Source organism: Protopterus annectens, chromosome 1.part1 (assembly GCF_019279795.1).
Source record: "Protopterus annectens isolate FY-2018-M chromosome 1.part1, PAN1.0, whole genome shotgun sequence".
NCBI classification, from domain to species: domain Eukaryota; kingdom Metazoa; phylum Chordata; order Ceratodontiformes; family Protopteridae; genus Protopterus; species Protopterus annectens.
The window spans coordinates 309,221,934-309,246,367 of NC_056726.1; the positions used below are offsets into that span (position 1 = coordinate 309,221,934).

Sequence of the window (24,434 nt, forward strand, 5' to 3'; positions counted from 1 at the left end):
TTTAGTAAAGAGACTGGTAAGGTATACGAGTGACATTTACTTGTGCAGGAAGAAGGATGTGTATACAGGATATAATGTGTTATTAACATGACATTTTATGGTTTGGGATAACTATGGGCTGCTTGTTCCTTGACATTCTAACTTCATTAACCAGTCAATACTCTTTGTTGTGCATTTTGGTAAAACGTACTGTTCTATTAGTAACATGTATTACTAATACATGCTGCTTACTATTCTAATCTTAATCATATTATTTGCAAGACTACAGAATGTATCTTAATAAATTATAAAACCTAATAAATTATATAGGTGACGTTATGGATCTACACCAGTTTGGCTTTGTAAAAGGCAAATCATGCCTAGTCAGCCTAGATGAGCTTTTATTACAAAGGTTAGAGTCAACACTGCCTGCCTTACCAAGACCTTTGAAACTAGTGCCCCCATGAGTGGATTACTGACGAGCTGTCCCAACTCAGTATTGATACATATGTTGTAGTCTACTAAAAAAGTGGCTGTCTGACAGAACCCATGCTGTTAAGATCCGAGGTGCTTGCTCTGGATCGAAAAGCATCACCAGTGATGTTCCACAGGGTTCTGTACAGGGCCACCTCTTTGTCATGTAGTTGTCTGGCATGAAAGTTAATATCAGTGGACTGTGGCTAACCAAGTTTGCTGACTGCAAACTGGGGGGGGGGGTGCAGTTATCAAATCCCATTATGCTCAAATACCCATACATGAGCTAAACCAAACAAATGCTTGGTATGATATTTATGGGCTTAGTCAGCTCCACAAAATGCAGTGTAGTTTCTTTTTGGCAAATGTGCTATTACATCTGCTTACCATATTGATGATGTCACTTAAATCTGGCATAGTCATTAGGGACTTTGGTATTTCTGATAACAGAAGCTTCTTTAATCACCACTTCCCTGTGGTGGTAAGAAAATCCTTCTACCCTACTCAACTTCTTTGGCATCCCCTCAAGATTCACAGAGATTATAGTCCCACGTTATTCCTCCCTTATTGAGTCACTAATTGAATACAGAGCCCACTTGGGCATGTACCTCCATAAGCACACATCATCAAGGTCTCTCAAGATGATTTTCCTTGCCAAAATGGTCTATGGTCTCTCAAGCTTTACCTACTTGGATTAAAAGCTCTGTCCCTGTACTCGGTAACATATAGACTCCCAAGGGGTAATTCTGCTTAGCCTTCCATGCTGTATGCTGTGAATGGCCTAGAATTATTTGAACTCCTTCACAGAAACAGAACCAGTGGTAAAACAAGCACATACTCTAAACCCCTAAATGTATAAAACTATATCAACATCAATAAATGCCATGGCAGGTACCTAACATTTCCCATTTGTGGAATAAGCTCCCCTTGCATATCAAGCAGGGTACTTCCCTAAACCTTTAAAACCAGTCTTTGACTGGTGGTGACTGCAAACTTTTACTTGGAATACACGAGGAGAAGCTACTTAATGGGAGAACATTTAGTCTTCCCCCCCAGTACTGAATGATGTGGCTGACTGTCTCGATAGTCTCCTTGGCTGTAAGCTTATTGAGACTCTGAACCTACTGATATATATATATATATATATATATATATATATATATATATATATATATACACACACACATAAAAAATTAGTGAGTAGTGATTAAACCCACATTTTGGCCACTGCTGTCAACTAACTGATGGCCTCCATTTCCAAGATATGTACTGCTTGACTTCTTCCTAGTCCTAAATATATTTGATAACTATTGTTCTCTGGAATCTTAAATGATTATATTATTTTTGAATTTGCAATTGTTTCATGAATCTGTTCATATCTATGAAGATATTTCCTCATATTGATTCAAAACCATCTAATCTAGTTTCAAAATGCGATTTCCCTATTCTGTATTGCCGTCTTTGTGAAAAGGCGATACCTACCCAACCTCTGACTGATTTTGCATAGTTTATCATGTATTTCTCCTCCTCTAATGCACAGTTGTGTTCTCCAATTCTTATTTGCAGATAATGATGCATCCTGAACTGCCTGTTGCACTCCATTTTTGCGATTTCAGTGAATTTCAATTGTGTTATTTTGTACTGTTGATTGTATTCCCTGTGTCTCTTTCCCTTGTAACTCCATCTTCTCACTTGTTTTACCTCATTTGGCTAAGTATTACATGTCTCCTTCCAAAAGAGAATGAGCGTGTGACACACACACACCATACAAAATGAGCTTTCACAGTAAGCCATCACATCCTAGATGTCAGAAGAGTGATCCACCAATCACAGACAACAATATATAACTCCCTTCAGTGTCGCACTGAAGGAGACTAAAAGTGCTTCTGTAGGGAGCAAGCCCTGCTGTATCACCCTCAGGGTGAGTTACCTACAATATAATATAATACAGTGCAATATCACATCATTTTACACACTATACAGCTGCACAATTGTGGGGAAGGAAGAAATACACTGTAAGGATAAGATGCACTAAAGTCCCAGAACTGCAAGCATTCTAGGTGAAGCATAACCGTGAAGAGTCAGTCTGACTTCAGCACTGGCTGCACAATGTACTTCAGGTTTCTCTACCAGGATTAGAACAAACAAATATTCAGCAGCAGAAGCAGTCAAGAGATTAGCAAAACTGACAAACACAATACAATGGTAAGACAGTCTTACAGAAAATACACTCTTAAGATTAAATTGAAAAGTGAGTGTAAAGGAAATTTAATACAGGTGCAACAAAACCACAAAAGGCAACTGTAAAAATAAGCATTCAGCTATGGCCAAGAAAAGGAACAAAACTAGTCAGTTTTGGACAGCATTTATTTACTACTACATGCATAACTAAAAGATCTAATTTTATGAAATAGAAAATTTTGGAGTAACAAGGCAAAATCTAAGGGCAAATGTTAGCTCTGTGTGCCTAATCGGAGCATTTGACAGACCAGTCTCCCTCACTAACTGTAAGTAATACACTCCAGTTACTCTACAATGTGTTTATTCATTCTTTCCTTGTACTGAGGCCATCAGCTTAAGTGAGGTCCGTGGTTTCCAAAGCTGCAACTCCTCTAACATTCTAGTCTGTTTAGTAGAGTCCACGGTTATATATGTAGCATCAGTCAGACATTTGAATTATGTTCCCCTAAATCGGTTGTAATTAATGTTTCTAGTGTCTTAAATTATCAAAATCTGTGCTATGCAAGTGCTCTATGTACATTTGTCATACATTTGCTAGAGTAATAAAACCAGGTGGGTTGCTTTTAGAACACTGATATACCACTTGATATGTTCACTCACACATTGCTCCATGCAAAGTTAACATGGACAGGACACTTGCCATTTTACTGTGTCATCCAGCCAGAAGTATTTCTGATTTCAGGCATTTACCACATGGTCAGCTTAACATACAAATGCCGAAAAACTATAATTCAGATGTAAACATAATTTTTGTAACAGTGCCTAGGTCCTAACAATAATGGTTACTATAATGTATTTTTTCATGTTGAACACAAAACTATATTTAATAGTTTGCATTATTAATATTGAAAAGGAAAGCACATTAAAGTAATTTCATAGTATTTAGCTAGTTTTTCACGTAGAAAAAAATTGCATAATTTTTTTAAGTTGCAGGAGTTTGAGAAGCTCACTTCAACAAAAGTCACCAATCAGATATGAAAGAGCATACATAAAGTTGCTAAGAAAGGTCTGCCACACAGAGTACACATTTCCAGCATGTTTGTACAAAGGTAAAACTTCACATTACCATCGTGTTTTTATAAAGTGAGCATGTACATATTTCCAGCGTGTATTTATAAACTGAGCTCATCAATCAAAAGAATGTATAAAGCTAACAATGGAAGTAAACAGCAAAGGTAAGATGAGTGAACTATGCTCAAGTTACTCCAGCCATTTCTATTCTTTATGTATGGCATACTTGTATTTCGTATATAGCTTTGAAATTTTTATTTCATATTATTCTAGCAGCATACCTGTTGAATACTGTAACCTTTTCATGTCATCATGTGCCAGTACATTCTTCAGAACATGTTCTTTGCCCTTTTCAATAACTGTCACGGTTTCACATTCGGCATTGGCTTCTGTCTTGGGGTATATTCCCCCACCTCCAAATGCAGCACTTGCCATTATCTAACCTGCTGTTGGCCCATTCCTTAGTACTGCAAGTGACTCATTGCTTTGGGGTGTTCCTTCAGTATACTATTACTTTAATCTTGCTCACTCTTGTATGCAGCATGTCCTTTAGTGAGTGGGGCTATTCTCGGGTCTCCAGCTTTTTCTTGCAGTTCAGTCATATGTCTTTTTTTGCTGAATTTCTCTCTCTACCAGCAAAGTGTGTGTTAATGCAGAAGTTTAATATCAAAGAACTCCTTGAACAGTATCTTCAGCAGACTTATTTGGAACATTGAGGGGTAAGCATCCATTCTGTTTTTTTAAGTGTTTGTTATAGTTTCCATAAGTGTAGAAAGGATGGCTTCTTTATAAATGAGTTTAATTTTCCTCTTAGGCTGATGATATCACAACTTCTGTTACTTAAAGAAGGTATAATCATGTTTTCTCCAAATAAGTTTTAATTAGCATGGTTAGTTAATATTTGGACAGTTGATGCTAAGTAGTTTACCCAGCTGACGTTTGGGTAGCTATCCATCTATCCACCCACCCACCACCCCTTTTTCATATTTTTGCACATGGGGTCAGGGTGCCACTTTAACAGTGATATTTATTTATTTGTCTTTAACAGGGAAGGTCCAACTGGGAAAAGCCCATTTTCAGCAGAGACCCAGGGAGGAAAGCTCCGTCACAGTACATTTACATTAAAAAGGGGATTTAGATAGTTCAGAGAAAATGTTAGTTTGCAAAAAAAAACAAGCCTACTTACAAGACAGGTATGTACAGTTAGGGTATTTATATCAGTATGTATAAGTGTATACAGTTCTGATGGCTCTGTATCCTTGCAGGAAGTAATCTAGAGTCCATGTTCATACAGCCGTGTCTAGCCTTGTCGTGGCTCTTCAGTACCACGCGTCCAAATGTGCACTCCCACTTATGGGGCCAGTTCAGTGTGTTCAATCCACCTACTTCATGTCTTTGGAATGTAGGAGGAAATGGATGATGCCGAAAGAGTTCACATGACTACAGGGTGAAATTGCAGGCTGTGCACAGAAGGTGTCCAAGCCAAGAATCGAACCAGACAATCTGTTGCTGTGAGGCAACAACACTACCTTCTGTGCCACCCTAATGGGTAGTTGTAATCCTATATAAAATTTTCTTTGATCTTTACACCCTTGAGATTGGTTAAGAAGACATTATGATTGGCAGAAAGCAAAAATGTTAAAAAGTAAATTTTATATTATATTTAACACCACTGGTATTAATCTAGAGCCATATGCTGATACCTTTTAGTGTGTGGCTCAAGTATCCTGTCTCATTGGCTGTACAAAAAAAGAACCAAGGTATAGTTTAGAATTTGATGTGCGTTTTGGAGTTTTAAAATGTTTCAGTAATGGTACAAACATTATCTACTTAATTCAGAGTTTTAGCATTTAGCAAAGTCACCTTCACCTCTGTATTTTTTTATCTTGGATATTTTTAATTTTTGCCTATTTTGTTTAATGACTGCTATTCCTAAATTGAGGCTTACAGTCCAGGGGTCCTTTATGGAGCCTAGTCCAAAATCCCAGTTGCCCCCAAAAAATTGTCTGTGTAAATGACTTAAGATTACCATTAGGCAAATGTGGACTGAAAGATTCAAACCCTGTACCACAGGAGCTCTTGATCTTAACCCTCTGCACCAGTTGCCAGACTGCCCACTTCTGCTCTTGGATATTCAGCATCTCATAATGGACTGGCTATAACCAGTTTAATTTGTGTGTGTCACCTGGAAAACACTGCCCGCTTCTGCTTTACCTTCTTTCTTTCAATGTAGCACTAACGTTACTAGAACAATATTAGTTAGTTTGGACATTTATGCCAGTGTTTTTAAAGACTTCTGTACTTTTATATATATGTGATTCTTTTAAGATTCTTTTTGTAGTCTGACTGAAAATATTTTTATATTTTCAAATCTCATTTAATAAAGGAGTGTTCTTTCAAAAAGCTTCTTATAAATTTGGTTTATTGGATTTATGTTTTGTTGGGAGCATGTTTGAATAGTTTGAGTGCATTAAGTTTTACTAGCTGACTGTGTATGTAGCATATATATTTTTTTTACTTTAAAGCACAGTATACTTGCATTGCAAGATAACCCTTTCCTCACACAATCTAACTACCACACGTACCTGACTGTTACCTGTAGATGAGTTAACACAGTTCCAACCATTGAATTAGTGAAAATAACACCTTACTTAAATGTTGTCAGTGTTCTATAGCAAGGGTAGTATTGACAGAAACTTAAGCGCAAAAAAATTTAAATGTTATGTAAATAATGTTGTCCTAAGTCATGTTAGCTTTGCAAATGAACACACAAAGGTTGAAACTAGTCAGACTAGGTAAAGAGATTTGGCTATTTTTAAGGCAGGAACATTAACCCTTCTGTTACTCATTCAGTCTTGTACTGTTGTGGCTGTTTGAGGATAGACATGCATCAATAAGCATTCCGAAGTATATTGCTGCTTAATTCTTCCATATATCACATCTACCTTGCCTACAGTTATGAGTACCAAAAGGCATTTGAACAAACTGGATATAATGTAAAGGTTTCACACTTGTAGAATGATCATGTCCATCTGGTGACAATTGTTTTGTGCCATTTGCAGATGTTAGTCTGTATTCCGCTTTCAGCTTGACAGGTAAGAGAGAATGTCTCTTGAAGTTGGGACTAATTCTGTTTGCACTGCTGTCCTCTTGGGATACAAAAATCCATGCATCGTTCTGTAGATAGTTGTGCATAATATAGCTGTATACAGTTTTTGTAATGTAGTTTATTATTTCAAGTACCCATGTTTAAAGTAACAAAGCAGAGAAAGTTCTGGGCTAAATAGTAACTAAGACTAAATTGTATGTAAAGGTACCGCCCCATCCATTATGTTAGCATGACATTTTAAAGATGCAGTATTTTTGAAGAAAACTGATACTTGCCTAATAAAGCTAGAGTGCAGTGGGAAAATATTTTTCTTATGAAGTCCTTTCTGTAGTCTTATAGCTGCAAATCAGTATTCTAGTATGGTAAATTAATGAAATGGATTACTACACAGTCATTTGCTGCATCACACACAAATTTCTGTTTTGTGCTCAGCTCTGGCAAAACAGATTGATCTCTAGTTTCCTGGGGCTGCCCTTCAAAATGTGCATCAAAACATAGTCTACTGTTTCTGGCTATGACAGAGAATGAGCAAATGAAACATGAAATTGACATTCAGTAAGACAAGCTAAATGTTAATACTGAGAATCATACCTCACCTGATGACTCCACACTGAAAAGCTGTGGACATTTAAAAAAAAAAGTAAGTCTGTGAGAAAAGAGCTAAGGTGCAGAGCAGAGAGAAAACTATGTTCTTTGAGTTAACAGGTTTGTTAGAGACATCGTGGTGATCTTTTTTTAGAAGTTTTGGTACTGGCTTTCATCATACAAGAAAAATTACAGACTTGGTATTGGTTTACATTCCGTAAGGTAAATAAAAGCCATCACATCAAAAATGTTTGTAAAAGAATATATAACTGTAATAGTAAATAATTGCTTCTCATATCTAATTTTTCTGTCCCTTTAAGTTGTTCCAAGCCTAGTGTATATCCTGCGTGTACCGTCTTATTGTTTACTGTCTGTGCCATATACCTTTTGCACGTGTTGCTGAAATCCTTTATCTGTACTTTGAGATGAATACTGATGTTCTTCATTCATTTTGCAAGGCATATTGACACATTCATAACTTCCCTCTTATGATTTGCCAGCCCCTCTCTGCTTTTTGGGATTCTAGCAATGGCAATATGGACTGCAATGAATGATGAAGAACTACCATGACAGCTTTTGTACCAAAATGTAGATGTTCGTTCTCCCACAATGCATTGCATCCATCCAATTCTCCTCCCTCCCCCTTCTTGGTGGGGGGAGTGGGTGGTGTTATATTATATTATATATTATATATGTGTATATATTTTGGTTTTTTTTTGGTGTTTTTTTTGTCTTTTGTTTTTTTAGGTTTTCTTGACATCTAAAGACAAAGGACTGACGTCAAGTCATGCGATGTCGCATACCCTGATCCACCCTGACATCAGTCAGTCTAATGCGACATCGACGCCACAATACATCTTTTGGCATTTTTTATGACCTGGACAGACGACTACCCAATGGTTAGGACTGCAGCAATGTGGATCCTCGAACATCTACATTTATGGTAGGTACAAAACTGTACTTTTCACCTCACATCTGAGTCTCTCCTGCTTCACATCAGATCCAATTGTTTCAGCCTAAACGTGATTGTTTAAAAATGTAACTATGTAAAGCAGCCTGTTATTGACCTTTAATCTACACACAAAGAAATGAGTTGAATAAAACTTTCAGCGGCTTTCTAAAGCCACTAGATAGGGAGTGACAGAGTGGTGCCAGGCAGGAAAAATGTCAGCAATGCAGTTTGATTCATCTTGGAAAACCACTTGTAGCCCATGGCTGGTGAAGACAATTGTCAAACAAACCGTTTGAAAGGGTCTAATATTTCAACATTGTTCCTCTTGTTTTTGGATGTTGTTTTGATTCCTGTTAGGCAACTGTTTTCATAAATAGTGTCCCCTACTTTTTCCTTTAGTTAACACTTTATCCCAGTAAAGTCTTTAAAGAGTCTGCAATTTAATGGATAATTAAAACTGTAATATAAGAAATGTTCTTCCAATGTATAAGATTTGTATGATTTGATACAATCTAGCCACATTGTGCTGCTAAGTAAACATACCTATATCAAATTCTAAACTTGCCAAATTGTATACCAGCCAAAAATGAATCAAATAGCCAAAGTGATGGCTAGTCACTTCAAAGCATGCTGTGGAACTGCAGGAAATGGCTGAATGGACTGAGCTAGCTGAAACAGGTGAGGTTATATTACTGCTGTATCAGCTTAGAGCATGTGGTCAGATAATAATGAACAGTAGGTTTCCTCTTCTAAATAGATGCCAACTACTTTGGGGAAGGTTACTCTAGACATATAGCCACGTTTATTGCCTCTGTAAACCTCGTGTCTGGCTGTGAGCAAATAAAAATAGCCATATTTGCATATTTCAATACGTTTCACTCACACACACTAGCCCTGATGAGCCAAATCAGTGATTTGTTTAATGACAGTAAAGGTCTGTCACTTTCATTCCCAGACTGCCTCTATACTCACCAGTTATAACCATTTTGACTGTATACATGTCAGATGTTTATGACCAAATTAATAATGGCAGTGCTAATGTATTTGTTTGTTGCTGTCTGTGATCAACTGGCAGCGATGAGTTTTCAGGTTGTTGCAACCAATTTAACCCCCTTGCACAAGTGTGGAGCAGGTATACTTGCAAGGAAACTGCAATTTTCAAAACCCCATAAATCCACTGACTGTCAGATGAGTGAGAAAGGGTCCTTGCATTCATATTTAACTAGCCAGGGATGAGTTTTGTCCCATGCTTACCCAATCTCTACTTCCATTCTAGACTTTATAAAAAGGATGCTACTGCTGGGAGGTGATATTGCATGTAATTGATTGCACAAACCATCCAGATAGAGGATGATATTCATGAGACTGCAGAGGTTCTGAAACAATTTCAGAAGAATGTTATCTGTATGAGATACAGCCTTAAAGTGTATCCAGTCTCCTTTAATTCTCAGTGGCACAGTAGTCAAAAGCTTCCATCTGATTCGTGTATCAGTCTTTGTTTGGCAGTGTGTAAGCTCAGGATGGATAAGGCCACTGGAGCAAATGCATTTGCAGTTTTGTAACTGCCCCACCAGATCCAGTACAATTGTTTCTAGCTGCATACACTGTGCTTCCCACCTCCATCATAAGGAGGGAGTCTACAGAAGTTGTCAAAGTCTCGTCCTATATAATGACTAGTGCATCCAGAACTTGCCATATTAGACCAGTGCAGCAGTTGCTTATTGCAGCAAGTTGTGTGTTTTGAGTTCTTCACTCTTGTGTTGTGCTCCCTACATGGTCTGGGTCCTGTTTACCGTAATGTGGTTTTGTGTGTGTGTGTATAACATCCTAAATTTCTGATTAGCTGTAATTGACATTTTCATTTATTGTAAAATTTGTTGATAAATTACTTGTGTGGACCTTATTGTCATTAAATTTTATTGTTATCAGAGTTTTGTAAGCATTAAACTTTCTAATAAATTAGATTATAGGCTATACATGGACCAGTAGGCTGAAAATATTTTATCTTCACCTTTTAACACCTGGGTTTGAAGATGGACAAAAAGAAATACCAATCATAAACGGATATCATTTGCATTCGAATAATTAACATCAATCTAATGAGTTTTTGCTTGTTTTCTAGGATACAAGATGATTGTGTTATTTTGAACATAACAGCATTTTTACCTTTAACAAAGACTGAAATGAGATTTATTAAAATACACATCCTAGCCTATTTCGGGTGTTTCTAGTGTTCATAGGTAGGTACTAGGCTATTGGCCCTTGGGCCTATACAAGCCTAGCCAAAAAGGTACCCTGGCTTTCTCCACCCAAGAAAATTATTTTCCTGTGCCCTTGTCATGCAGAACCACAGAAGTGATTCCCGGGATGAATTTCCTATTACCCATCCAATCATTAAGATTTTTCTTGGAGTGCTAATGAGGAGCTCTGTTTGACTTAGGTAGTCTGTTCCAGAGAATGGGAAGTCCCTGGGACAGGAATCTATCCCTCCAGCATTTTCTGTTAATTGTGATGACAAGGTTTAGGTCCCTAGAGCGTGTAGCTTGGAGGGATTGGGATTTCTTTAAGTGGAGCATGTCCAACAGCTCTGGGTTTGACATAGCTTTGTATGTTAGGCAGAGATTGCCGCTGAGTAGACTATATGCGACGGAGTAAAGCTGGAGTTTTTTGAGTCGGTTTGCGTAAGGCATCTGTTTGAGGTCAGTAATCCTCTTCGTGAGGTGTTTTTACGGCCTTTCCAGTTGTTGCAGATGTCTTGTGAGGTACATACCAAAAGGGGCGTTGTACTCTATAATGGGTCTAATGAGTGATGAGTAGAGGGGAACAATGACCTCTCTTTTTCTGGATGAGAAACCTTTTGTGATGGTGTGCCACATAGAAGGATTTCCTGATCACTGAGGCTGTGATTATCAAAGGAGAGACTACTGTCCACCTGTGTCCCAAGGTCTCTTATCACACTTTCGGTGTTAAGCAGACTACCACCTATGTGGTAGTTCATGGGTACAGAGTTTTTACCAAATGGGATGACCATGCACATTTTGGCATTCAGCTTGAGACCATGGCTTTGACAATAGGCATCTGTCTCAGTGAGGCCCTTTTGTAGGATGTCCACATTGTTGGGAGTTTCGATTATGGCTCCTAGTTTGCAGTCATCTGCGAATTTAGTTAGCCAAAGACCTTTTGTGTTAGCTTGTACTTCAGAAAAGTAGATACCAAACAAGAAGAGGACCCAGGACTGAACCCTGTGGTACTCCACTTGTCACTGGTCTGAAGTCTGATTTGGAGTCTGCTACTTTCACAGTGTGGGTGCTGTCAGTAAGCCAGTTGGCAACCCATTTTGTGACATAGGGATTTATACCTGGTTTAGTGAGTTTATCTATAATTCCAGAGTGGGGGGTGGTTTCGAACACCTTGGCGAGATATAGATAGGCTATGTGAACCACCTTACCCTCATCTATGACTTTGGTCACTGCTTCAAAGAAGTCTGTCAGGTTTAGGAGACATGATCTGCCTTTTACAAACACGAACTGTGTGGGGTCCAGAGTTTGGAGATCTCCAATGTCTTTTGAGTTCCATGATACGTTCCATGGCCTTGCAGACCAGGCTAGTCAGTTTAATGGGGTGGTAGTTCCCAGAGTCTGTTGTGGCCCCCTTTGTGGAGTGGGATAACCGTCACGGTGGCCATTCAATGGGCACAAAGCCTGAGGTGAGGCTATTATTGAACATGGTACTTAGGTGGGGTGCCAGTTCATTCTGGAGTTCATGCAGAAGACAGCCTGAGATGCTGTCAGTTCCCATGGATGCTGTGTTCTTGGTTTTGAAGAGTGAGGTTTTTACCTGTGCAGCCGTGATTACAGGAACTTTGCATTCTTCCGGTATAAATATGGGCCCTTTAGGGGGTGAGAGGGAGGTAAAGTTAGCACTGAACCTATCTGCCAGGATGTTGGCAATATCAGTTGGGTCTGTATATTTAGTGTCATTGTGCTGCAACTCAAAGCAGATCTGAGTATTGCCATTGAGATTCTTGACCTAGCTATAGAATGCTTTGCGGTTGTCTTTAGAATCAGTGGTGATTTTGTTTTTATAACTAGCTTTGGAGGATTTTATGAGGGATCTCAGCTTCTTACTGAGGCTGACCAGGGAGTTCCTCCAATCATGGGATTTAACTCTTTTTGTAACAGTTTCTTTCTTCTGTTGTAGAGTTTAGGGCAGAAGACCACCAGATTTGCTTCGTTTTTTTGGAGGATAGCATCTTGGTTCTGTTAGGGATAGCATGATCCATGCACTCGTGTAAGTGCTTATAAAGTGAATTTGCGTAGGATTTAGCATTTGTACCTCTATTGTCCATCTGTATGTGTCTCATTAAGTTTGCCACTTCTGTCTTAAGCATGAAGTTGGCTTTGGAGAAATTTTTTACAGTTTTCCTAATGGGGGTGGAGGCGGGATGTGGATGTCTAGGGTGATTAGCTTGTGGTTGGATCTGACCAATGAGGAGCTGAACTCTGGTGTAGAACACCTGTCGCCCATGTTGGTGATGACCAGGTCTAGGATATTGCTGCCCCTGGTGGGGGTGTGGCTAAGTTGATCCAAGGCATTGGAATTGATTATTTCCAGAAAATGTTGAGCAAAAGAGTTGGTACATGAGTAGTTTTCCCAGTTAATGGTGGGGTAGTTGAAATCACCCGTTATTAGGGTGTTGGGTTGTACCTTAATATTTTCCAGTGTATCAAGAAAAGAGGAGTGGGAATCCTGGGGTATGGTGGGGGGGGTCTGTAGCAAGCTATCTGGATTACGGTTTTGCCCAGAGTTAGTTGAACTTGGATAATCTTGGATGCATTATGCTGAGCAACTAGCTTTGAGGTGTGGATATCCTTAATGAATATGGACACACCTCCACCTTTTGTGTTTCGGTCCAGGCTTGGTTGCCGAAAGGTGTGGTATGAATTATAGCCTGGTAATGCAGGGGTGCTTTCTGGAGCTTTGAACCAGGTCTCTGTCACTGCAAAGATGTTTATGTTCTCCATTTTAAGGAGTGCCTCGATTGAGTGTATTTTGAGGTTTAGACTTCTAGCATTGAGTAGCATTACCCTCAGATTTTGCTTGCTTGTACCTGTTACGGTGGTGAATTTGTCATTTGAACATTGCCTAAAAAAGGCACTATAGGGGTGGCAAGAGCCTTTGCCAGTATCCGGAATCCCAAGGGCGACAGGTGCAGGCCATCCCTGGCAAAGCAGCGTGGTCTGTCGATCATGTCATCCCAGGCAGACAGATACTGGATTTCCACAGAATGACACCAGAAGCTCACCCAATTGTTAGTCAATCATTTTGTCCTTGTACTGTGGTATCATTCTGGGTGATGGCAGGATGCTACTCAGGGCTAGGGTCATAATACCTGCCTGGGCTACAAGATTGGAGAGCTCCTCCATGTCTCTTCATGTAGTCCAGGGAGGTACTTCTCAGGTCATTCACACCAACATGGACAATGAGTCATATTTGTACTTGTTGTGGAGTGACCTGAGTGCGTGTGTTATGTGGCGGATCCTGGCACCCGACAGGCAGCTGACAGTAACTTTCTCCTTGTTTAGCCTGGTGAGTGGAGCATCAGTGTGCTTGACTATAGAGTCACCTATGACTAGAGTGTCTGGTACGTTATGCCTTATGGGCTGTAGTTGAGTGGCACACTGAGTATGTGGGCTGTGTGTCATTTGGGTTGTGTTGGGGGGTGGAGGTTGCTTGCATTTCTGCTTTGGAGGTCTCGGTTGTTTGGGCAGAGTTTTACTGAGCTTCCGCGAATGTAGGTGTGTGTTTTTTGCTTGTGTGTGTGTGTGTTTTGGAGGTGTAGGTTTTGAGGGACTATGTGAAGTGTGTGGTGCACTGCAAGTGTTTACCTTCTCCTCTTGACTGGTCTAGTCCAGTCTTTGGTGAAGAGAGCTTTGCTTTCAGTTTGGCTATATAAGTGCATTTCTCACAGGTCGTAGTGTTGGGTGGTAGGAGGAGAGGGTTGTCAGTGTACATGAGGCAATTGCTGCATTGTCCCAAGATGCCCAGATTCATCAGGTAGACAGGAGAAAACACCGGGAGCTGACCTTTAGACATGCCAGGATAGGTGCTTTATTTATTAAATACTAAAACTTTTCCTCTAGACAGGTGAGGAAAGTTGAGTGCTGTAGTAATTTGTAGCTTATTTAGTGCTTACAACGAGTTCTGAACAAGTGCTGAGCTCAAAGAAACAGATTTGAGTGCTAAAACTAAAAAGCTGACTCGTTGCAAGGGAAAATTTGAAGCGGAGACTTTATGGCGCCAGGAATAGTATAACCCTAGTTAAGTGTGGGGGGGGGTGGCTCAGGAGCTCACAAACAGTCCTGGACAAGACCTGACACAGGAAAGAGGGGAAGCAAGCTTAGAATTTTTTTTTCATTAAAGTGGAAATGGATAAAGCTGGAACATAAGTTAATTCAATGTTAAGAATCTAAGTGGGATGGCCTTCACAAATGTTCTCTATTAGATTGAATGAACTAATGACACTAGACTGAGAGGAGTGTCACAGATCAAATATACAGTATGGGCAGGCAACTGCCACCAGGTATAAGAACACCACAACACTAGGGAGGATAGGTGGGAAAAATTACAGTTCCTAGCTGTAGCCACTAAATGAAAGTTTTAAACAGATCAAGGAGCGAGCAGACTCTAGCGAATGCTTTTAACTGTAAACAGACAATTATAGTAATGCACACTGTTACAGTTCCATGCTGTAGAACACAGAAACCTCAAAAAATCAAAAATGCACAGAAAAGCTTGGATAGAGCACTCACAAACAGAAAATACAACTCTCAGTATGAAAAAGCAGTTTACAGTTAAGTAATTCAGTAAACATGCAATAAGATTAATGAAACAGTATCTAGAAATGAAAAATACAGTTAAAACAGTACATAAATGCAGTGAAACAATAAAAAAAGCTTTTTAACAGTGCAAAATGTAGTAGATCAACTGTATAGCACAATTATAAGCATTTCAGAAGTGCAGTTCAGTTAAATAAGTGTAAGAAATAACTTATCCTGCTCTTGGAATCTTAAGGAATTTCCACTTTTAGTTTCTGTAATGAAATACAATCCACAGCCTGATCAATACAAACCGCAGTGTTCTGCTTTTCCCACATCCCACAGAGATGTTACGACTTGGCTCTGTATTTACATGTGGCTTTTTCTTGTACTGCATCAGTCTGGAAATTTTCTTATAAGCAGTAATGTAGGCATACACTAACATTTGCATGTTTTTTAATGAGTGCATTGAAATTGTACCTCCTTACTTGTATCCATTAGGTCTATACCTCCCATCTTTCAAAACCACTCTGAAAGACGACTTAGCTAAAATTTGGTTCTGTTCTTGCTCAAAACCAGGATAAACTGTCCCTAAATATGAATAAGTACCTTTGCATTCCTTATACCTTATTACTCTTCCTTCACTTAGTTCCTCACTGCTAATTTTCTTCCCTTATTTTCTGTCTGATTATATCATAAGCCTGTTTGTCCTCACTTCGTATTGCAATTCCTGTTTGTTTTAGACTAACGTCTTTAATTTCTCTACAAAGTCTAAAACTTTCTCTTAATATGATTGTGATATACCTTGTATTGATTTTAACCAATGTTTTCATATGCCTAATTATAATTAAACTGCAGAGTGTTTTATGTTTGATTATAAAATTATTAAAATGTTTTTGTAATAATTTGGAGGTTTTCTACATGGGTCTTTGCTGTAAATTGTAGTACTTGGTTAAAATTTCTGTATTAGCTCTGTCATGTGCATTACATAGACTTGTACAGATAAACATTGTAATTTTTGGATTTACTGTCATTTCATTCAAATTTTAGTAGTCACACTTTGACATTAACAATGTTGCTTTTACCATGACAAGTGTGTTTACCAGATGATGGTGCAACATTTATTGTGACCTCAGATGGCTTTTAGCTCCTTTGTCATAACACTTCAGTAATACTCAGCATTAGCAGCTATAGACAAGCTCTAGAAATTAGAATAGCTGTATAAGTCAAATTTAAAAGAAGTTGTCACTGCATTTTTGTGTTTCACGGTACTTCATCATACAATGAAGATGGAAAGTATTTTCTTGAACTTGCAACATTAAGGAAGGCCTCCTGAAAGAACCAAGTGCCCTTTTACCATTAGGAGCAGACACACATATTGTACATTTGTTTATTGTTTTGAAAATCTCAACTTTTGACAAGTCGCTTAAGATGCCACCTAGTGAAAACATCATTAGAAATCTGAGATCTACTAACAGACAAATTGTGATTTATGGAGGAAGTTAGCACTGAAGCTTTATGGAAACATAAATACAATGAGACTGTGCTAAATACCGTACAATATGACAGTCTAAGGAAGCCATACCTTGTCTTGGGACTTGTCTGTTTTAAGACACCAGTAAAAAAAAAAAAATATGCAAAGCTAAACAGAAAACTAATTATTGTATGACACACTAATGTAGTATTTCTGAGGGCAGTTGGCAGGATCTGAAGCATGCCCTTTGTTTTCCCCAAAATACATAATTTAGTCATTAACTGTGCATATCTTATTGTTCACTACGTACTTGTATCAATTTTGTTGGGTCAGAACTGTATTAAAGAATCTGGCACCCTGGGCAGCATGTACATCTGACACTGTCCTCTTGCCAAACTTTAAATAAGTTTGACATTTTACAATACATCAGTGTTTATCTGGTTTGACTAGTAATTTCACCATGTTTTAAAAAAAAAAAAAAAAGCTAAGTGACTATCTGGTCTAATAATCTGTCATCTTTAAAAAAAAAATACAGCTAAGCTAGCTTACAAGTTTTCTATTAAGTGATCAGCATCACTTAATAGACATATTGTAATATGTCAAACATTTTTAATGTTCAGCACCCCTTACAGGTTGATGCCCTAACATCTGCCCTTTTCATCCCACCTTTGACATGACATTGACTGTATTGTCTTAAATGTATGGAAGCTCTCTTGTCTAGATGCTGTGAAGAAATGGATGAAACAAAATAATGCACGAATTATCCAAGATATTCTGACACGTTTAGGACACTGGCCATTGTATTGCCTTTTGAGCAGAATTTGATTCTGGTTTTGATGTTATTGCAATCACAGATGCTTATGTGGTGTTGCTACAGCAATTTTGATATGAAAAGGTAGCACTGTGTGTTGGGGTGTGTGTGGCTTAATGGGATCAAGTTTATACCAGTTGAAAACTGATGTTTCAGAATAGTTGTTTTCTGTTTTATATTTAGCAAATAAACACACTTAAGAACTGCCTATTTCTGTAATAGTGGCAGGGTCTTTGGCTTGTCAATGTTATGTAACATTAATAAGAGAAAAAAGGATGCAGAGGATGTTAAAAGCTGCCAGGATATTTTCATTGCAGGGCTGCAGCAGAAAACTGGTTCTATTTTTGACTGGACTGCCTTAGCAGAACTAACTAGGTAGGTGTTGCAGCAACATCTACATGCAAAGTGCTACATTCGCTGGGCATTCATCAAAATAGCTGTTTTCAAACTGCAAGAATGAGAAAAGTGGATAGGAAAAATTTTATCTAGCAAGTGATGACTGTATTTTCAAAAGCAAGTCAGATTTACACTAATGTAGGTGATAAAACATATGGTGTGTGGAGGAGACAAAAGTTAACTGAAGATGAAAGGCAGAAGTATGATGCTGTAAAGGACATTTGAAAGATGTTCATTGTGAAAATTAACAACATCTATTAGAAGGCAAGATTCAACCAGAAATTGTTTCCATGTACAGAAACATTTAATTTTTACCACTGCCTTGATGGGTTGAAGAGTTTGGCAAAACAAGGCTCTCCCTCAGTATTGGAACATGCCAGAAAACAGACTGTCTGCTTCCACAGAGTACACCTCTCTGGCTGACTTTACTTGTAATGTTAGTTGTTTCTGCATGATTGGCATACATAACACCTTTGGTAGGGCAATACCATTTCAGGTGTGTGCCTGAAAATTTTGAGTGTAGGCCACTCTGTGATGAGCTTATCTGAGATGGATGAGTTGTTGGTTAAAAGATGTAGTGCTGTCGAAAATGCATTAGGCCAATATCTGACCTTGAAAAAAAAAGCAATGAATCTGGCTGGATAGTCTGTGTTAGTAGAGTCCACAAGCAGACATGAGGCAAAGTCACTGAGGCTAAAAGTACTGCAGAGATTCATGCCACTTCTAAAGTCCAAAACGCTGATGCTCATGAAGCCCAGTCAGTCTGCTTACAGAAACATAGAAGCAGCCTTCACAGCAGTCCTGCTCTATGTTTGAAAAATTGTCACCTCTCTAAAATCTTTATACTGATTCATTTGTGGTTTTCATTTTATTACTTTATCAAATGCAGCAGATGGTTTAATTCCCATCTTTAAATTATGTTGTGTTCAGTGCTTGCACACCAAGTGTACTCTGTAAGTAATATAGCGTTTTGTCTATTTCCTTCAGTACACTGATAATTAAGGCGTGATGGTTTTACATGCAAGGACCGGAAATGGCACTTGCCTGGTAGTGCGCAGAAAGGTTTTGTAATGTGAATTGTATTTTTGACATAAACCAGGGTATTAGAGTGAAATTGTAACTTTAATTGTTTACTGAAAATGCTTAAACTGTTATCTGTTTTTGCAGTGGGTATTTGTCTTGAATGTTTACGCTTGTGAATGCCTCCTCTTGACTGTGTATACACTTGTTATCAAACTGTGTTGAGTTTTTTAACCTTTGTTCAGTTTTGTCTGGGAGCTGATGTCCTTCATGGATGCATCTGCAGTCATAACAACTGGGTTGTCCTGTCGTCAGGCAGCCCTTCAGTCGGCCGGATTCCAAAGTCTGGGTCCGGCTTCGGCTGATGTCGCACTTCACCCGACGTCATCTCTGTTGGTCTTCGGGTATAAAGGCATCAGCCGACGCCATTTTCCTCAGTCTTTCTTGCCGCGTGGCGCCCGAAGCAGAAGCTGTTTGCAAGTGCCGGTCGGTCGGATCCAGAGATTACTTCTACGAATACTACTTGAAGACTTCTAAAGCTAAGTACCCCGTTGGGGACTCTTTCTTGCCTCAGCCGATGTCAGAAAAAGTTAATAATTGTTTAACCTGTGGGAAACAAATACCTCATAAAGATTTCCACTCTTATTGTCTGCCTTGTTTAGGCCCAGCCCACGACGTAGCAGCCTGTTCGGCCTGTGCTTCATTCAACCGACGAACGCTTAGGCGTCGGTCGGAGTTTGCTGAACAGTTTTTCGGTTCTGATTTTGCGTATATTATGCCGTCGGATCCTCCGACTACCCAAACTGCTAAAAAACGCAAAGATAAAGACCGACACTCGCGGTCCACGGTTTCGGCCGAAACCATGGTTAAGCAAACCGCGAGTGTCTCGGTTTCGGCCGAAACCGAGAAAACTGATCAAAGTGCAGCTGAAACTATCACTACCACTGAGGCCCCTGCTACTTCTCTTGAATCGGCCTCAGAAATTTTATCCACTACGGTGGTTGCCACTGACTTATCAGACACCATTCCCTTGGATGTCTCTACCCCAGCACGTGGTCAGGGCCTCTCAGCCCCCAGAGAAGAGACCTAGGGCAGAGCCCCCCGAGCCTGTGTCCTCTGATTCTGCCGATGAATCAGACATAACAGACCAGCCAGAGGCTCCTTTCTCCACTTATGAAGACTCAGATGCTGAAGAATCCATTCCAGCTGCTTCCCCACCAGAAGAATTCTCCTTTGGGGAAACCTTACATGCCATGCGAGAGCAGTTCCAATGGCAGCAGCAGGATTTCTCAGACTCCAGAAAAAGACTTAGGACCTTTCTGCACCTTCCACAGCACAGGCCCTTAGCTATACCTCCTGTCCTCTCTGTGGTGGACGATGCCTTCAATGATGTCTGCTCTGCACCAGATTCTTTACCTCCAGCCCCTGCCAAACCAGACAGATTTTACAGGGTACCAGACACTCATCACCACCTTTACAAGGCCCCACTTGCAGACCCCAAACTATATCCCAGGGTCCCAGGGCAGTAGCCTCGACCACAGCTAAAACCCTATTCCTTCTGAAAGGGAAGCCAGGTCATTAGACAGATGGGGCAAAAAGTCTACACCTCAGCTACTCTCGCTGCTACAGCTTTAAACTGTCAGTTTCACATGATACAATATCTAGAGTTTATGCTAGATCAGTTAACAAAAAGCCTATCCTCTGATGACTCTATTGATAAGAAATATGTATTAGAAATGGTAAATAACATACAACAGGTTAGTAACCATTCCTTAAAATGTGGCTATGATGCACTGGAGGCTTCATTTAGATCAGCCATGACTGGCACAGTGATAAGAAGACATGCATGGCTAAAGGAACAAGCCTTACGGATCATGTTAAAGCTAAGTTATTAGATGCTCCTATGGATAAGACCAGCTTGTTTGGTACACCTGCCCAGCAGGTAATGAAGAAAATGGAAGAAAAGGCAAAATCTGTTCAAACGGTTAAAGATTTCTTGCAGGTTCAACCCCAAGGTTTAGCAGGAACTGGCCTGCCAAAATTGGTCCTTTCCTGACTCCACAAGATCCCAAAGGGGCAGGAATAGACGTTCCAGAGGCAGAAACCAATCCAGAGGAGGTGCCTACAGAGGACGACAGTGGCAAGGTAACAACAGAGGCACAGACACATCCACTGCCACTACAACAACACAACCACAGTGACTTACCTCTAAATCCGCCTACCAGGGAACAAATAGCAGCTCCATTAGGCGGCAAATTAACCTTATTTTCGAAGAACTGGCACTATATCACAAAAGACAAGTGGATTTTACAAACCATAGATCAAGGTTACCGGTTCCACTTCCACACTTTACCAGTCAAAAGAGGAATGCCAAATCTACCTCCAAATCAAAAAACAGAGGCTCTACAACAGATAATGCAATTAGCAAACATGAGAGCTGTGGAAAGAGTGCCAACAACAGAACAAGGAAAGGGATTCTACTCCAGACTATTCCTAGTTCCAAGAAAGGGAAAAAGTTGGAGACCTATTCTCGACCTGTCCACCTTAAATACATACATCATTGTCCCAAAATTCAAAATGCTGACCCTACAGCAACTTCTTCCCATGCTGGGCAAGGAGTGTTGGCTGGTAACTCTAGATCTCAAGGAGGCATACCTGCACGTCCCCATTCGACCAATCTGCAGAAGATACCTCAGATTTCTTGCAGGATCAGAGCATTATCAATTCTCAGCATTGCCCTTTGGCTTATCTTCTGCGCCCAGAGTATTCACAAAATGCCTGGCATCAGTAATCGCCCACTGCAGACTACAGGGAATTCAAATTTACCCATACCTGGACGACTGCCTGCTACAAGGGACAACAAAAGCAAGCTGACAACAGATTTACAAAGGGTCATTTACTTGCTACAAGCACTGGGATACACAGTCAATTTACAAAAATCAAGGCTGATACCATCCCAAACAAGGACATTCTTGGGCGGAATTGGACACAGTAAGACAAATGGCATTCCTAACTGCAGAAAAACAAAAGAACTCCCTCTTTACTTCTTGGCTCTAACAAAACAGAACAAGTTAACAGCAAGAAAAGTACTGCAGGCCTTGGGCTTCATGGCATCATGCATAATCTTGGTCCCACTTGCCAGACTACATATGAGAAAACTACAGTGGTACCTAAAGAATTTATGGTCCCAACACAGGCACAGCCTAGAAACAGAAATTCCACTAATTCCATGCTTAAAACAGGAGTTCCTATGGTGGGCTCAAGCATGCCAGTCAAACCCAGGTCTACCCTTTCGCAGATGTCAAGCAAACCAGACCATCACAACAGACGCTTCAGACCTAGGATGGGGGGCCCACATGCTGGACAAATGCGTGCAAGGATTGTGGACGCAGGATCAACTTCACCTGCACATCAACCTAAAAGAAATGCTGGCAGTAAAACTGGCAATCCAAAAGTTCAGACCATTTCTCAAAGAGGGCCAGTTGATGATAAGGACAGACAACACCACAGTCATGTGGTACATCAACAAACAGGGAGGCACTCATTCATACCCCTATGCAGAATGACTTTGGAGCTGTGGAACCTGGCACTCAGCTACAACATCCAGTTACAGGCAATATTTGTACCGGGAAAGGAGAATACTCTAGCAGACATATTAAGCAGAACTACATCGGATGCCCACGAATGGATGCTACACCCGGACATCTTCAAGACCATCTCAAAGAAATGGGGAATGCCTCAGATAGATCTATTCTTCCCCTCTCAATCACCAGCTCAAAAATTCTGCACAAGGACATTCCACCCACTGGCATGGAAAGTGGATTCTCTCCTTCAGCTGGAAAGGCCTAACAGCATATGCATTCCCACCTCTTCCCTTGATACACAAGGTATTACTAAAAATCAAGGAAGAACGTCCAAGGATAATCCTGATAGCTCCAAACTGGCCAAGACAACACTGGTACCCACTGCTGAGGAGCATGTCTCGAACAATATGTGGCCAATACCCTGATGCCTTTGATGTTAACTCAGAACAACTACAGCATCATGCATCCGAACCTAAAACGTTGCAACTGACTGCATGGAACATCACATAGCAGCAGCTAATCCAGAACTTTCCCAAAGAGTTAAAGATATTATTCTTGAAGCCCGCAGACCTTCAACAAGAAGGAACTATGCAGGAAAATGGAAAAGGTTTGTCATTTGGAGTACTGAAAGAGGAAAAGATGTGTCAAACATAGATATGCCTAACATTCTGGAGTATTTGGCAGAACTTCTACATACAGGCCTGTCCTACTCCTCCATCAAGATACATGCATCAGCTATATCAGCAGAATACAGCTTTGATCCACCTGTCTTTTCACATCCTTTACTCAGGCAGTTCCTCAGAGGAATCAAGAATGTAAAACCTCCAAGGAAACCACCATTGCCAGCTTGGGACTTGAACTTTGTGCTAGAAAAGTTGACACTATCACCTTTTGAACCAGCAGCAACAGCAGACCTACAGCATCTATCGTGGAAAACTGCTTTCCTACTGGCAATAACCTCAGCCAGGAGGGTTTCTGAACTTCAGGCCCTAATGGCAGTACAGCCCTTCTAATCTTCCACCAAGATAGAGTGTCCATGAGGACTAATCCTACATTTATGCCTAAGGTGGTATCCAGAGTGTCTTTAAACCAGGCAATCCACCTACCTACCTTCTTTCCCAACCCACAAAACAGAGGGAAAGAATACTGCATACCTTGGATGTACATAGACAGCTACGCTACTACCTGGACAGAACAAAAAGTAGCAGAAAAACTGACCAGCTTTTGGTAGCCTATGCAACAGGAAGGGAAGGAAAAGCTATTTCCAAACAGACAATCTCCAAATGGATAGGAAATTGCATACGATTCTGTTACTCCTTCCATGGAAAACCAATTCCACAGAACATAAGACCTCATTCTACAAGGGCAACAGCCACTACCACAGCCTTCTTACGAGGAGTGGCAACCAAAGACATTATTGAGGCGGCTACTTGGACCTCCGTGCATACATTTGCCAAGCATTATAATTTGCCTCTATATTCCAGATCCCGAGCAGGGTTTGCCACTGCTGTACTGCAAGGGATCCTAAACACACCATAATCTAGTTTTTCCTCCTCCCTAGTTGGCTATGGTATTCTACCCAGTTGTTATGACTGCAGATGCATCCATGAAGGACATAGTACAGTTTTGTACCTACCATAAATGTAGATGTCCGAACTGGATAGCATCTGCAGTCAGGATTACCCTCCTCCTTCCCTCTGTGGTACTCCTAGGGTATTTACCCTCCTAATAGCTAGCTGGTGGGGGGGAGTCTCTTATGGTGTATTTGTTTGTATATATGTACATACATGCTTATTTTGTGTTTACCTCTATCTTTTGGAAACATTGGCATTTATCCAAATTTTAGCCTTCAAGAGGGCAACTGGCATCTGGGGCAAGAAACACTGAGGAAAATGGCGTCGGCTGATGCCTTTATACTCGAAGACCAACAGAGATGACGTCGGGTGAAGTGCGACATCAGCGAAGCGGACCGGACTTTGG

General features: G+C 40.1%; 1 protein-coding gene across 2 annotated transcripts in view; it reads left to right on the plus strand.

The window, feature by feature from the left end:
* ATP8B1 (ATPase phospholipid transporting 8B1) overlaps positions 1–24,434 on the plus strand; it is a 1,573,644-nt gene that overhangs the window by 621,148 nt on the left and 928,062 nt on the right. Inside the window, exon 1 of one of the 2 annotated variants that reach the window (XM_044074792.1) lies at positions 6,595–6,800. The exons of the other annotated variant lie outside the window; for it this stretch is intronic. The gene's annotated coding sequence lies outside the window, so the exon portion shown is untranslated. Of the gene's footprint in view, positions 1–6,594; positions 6,801–24,434 lie in introns of those variants that run through there. 2 annotated transcript variants of the gene reach the window in all.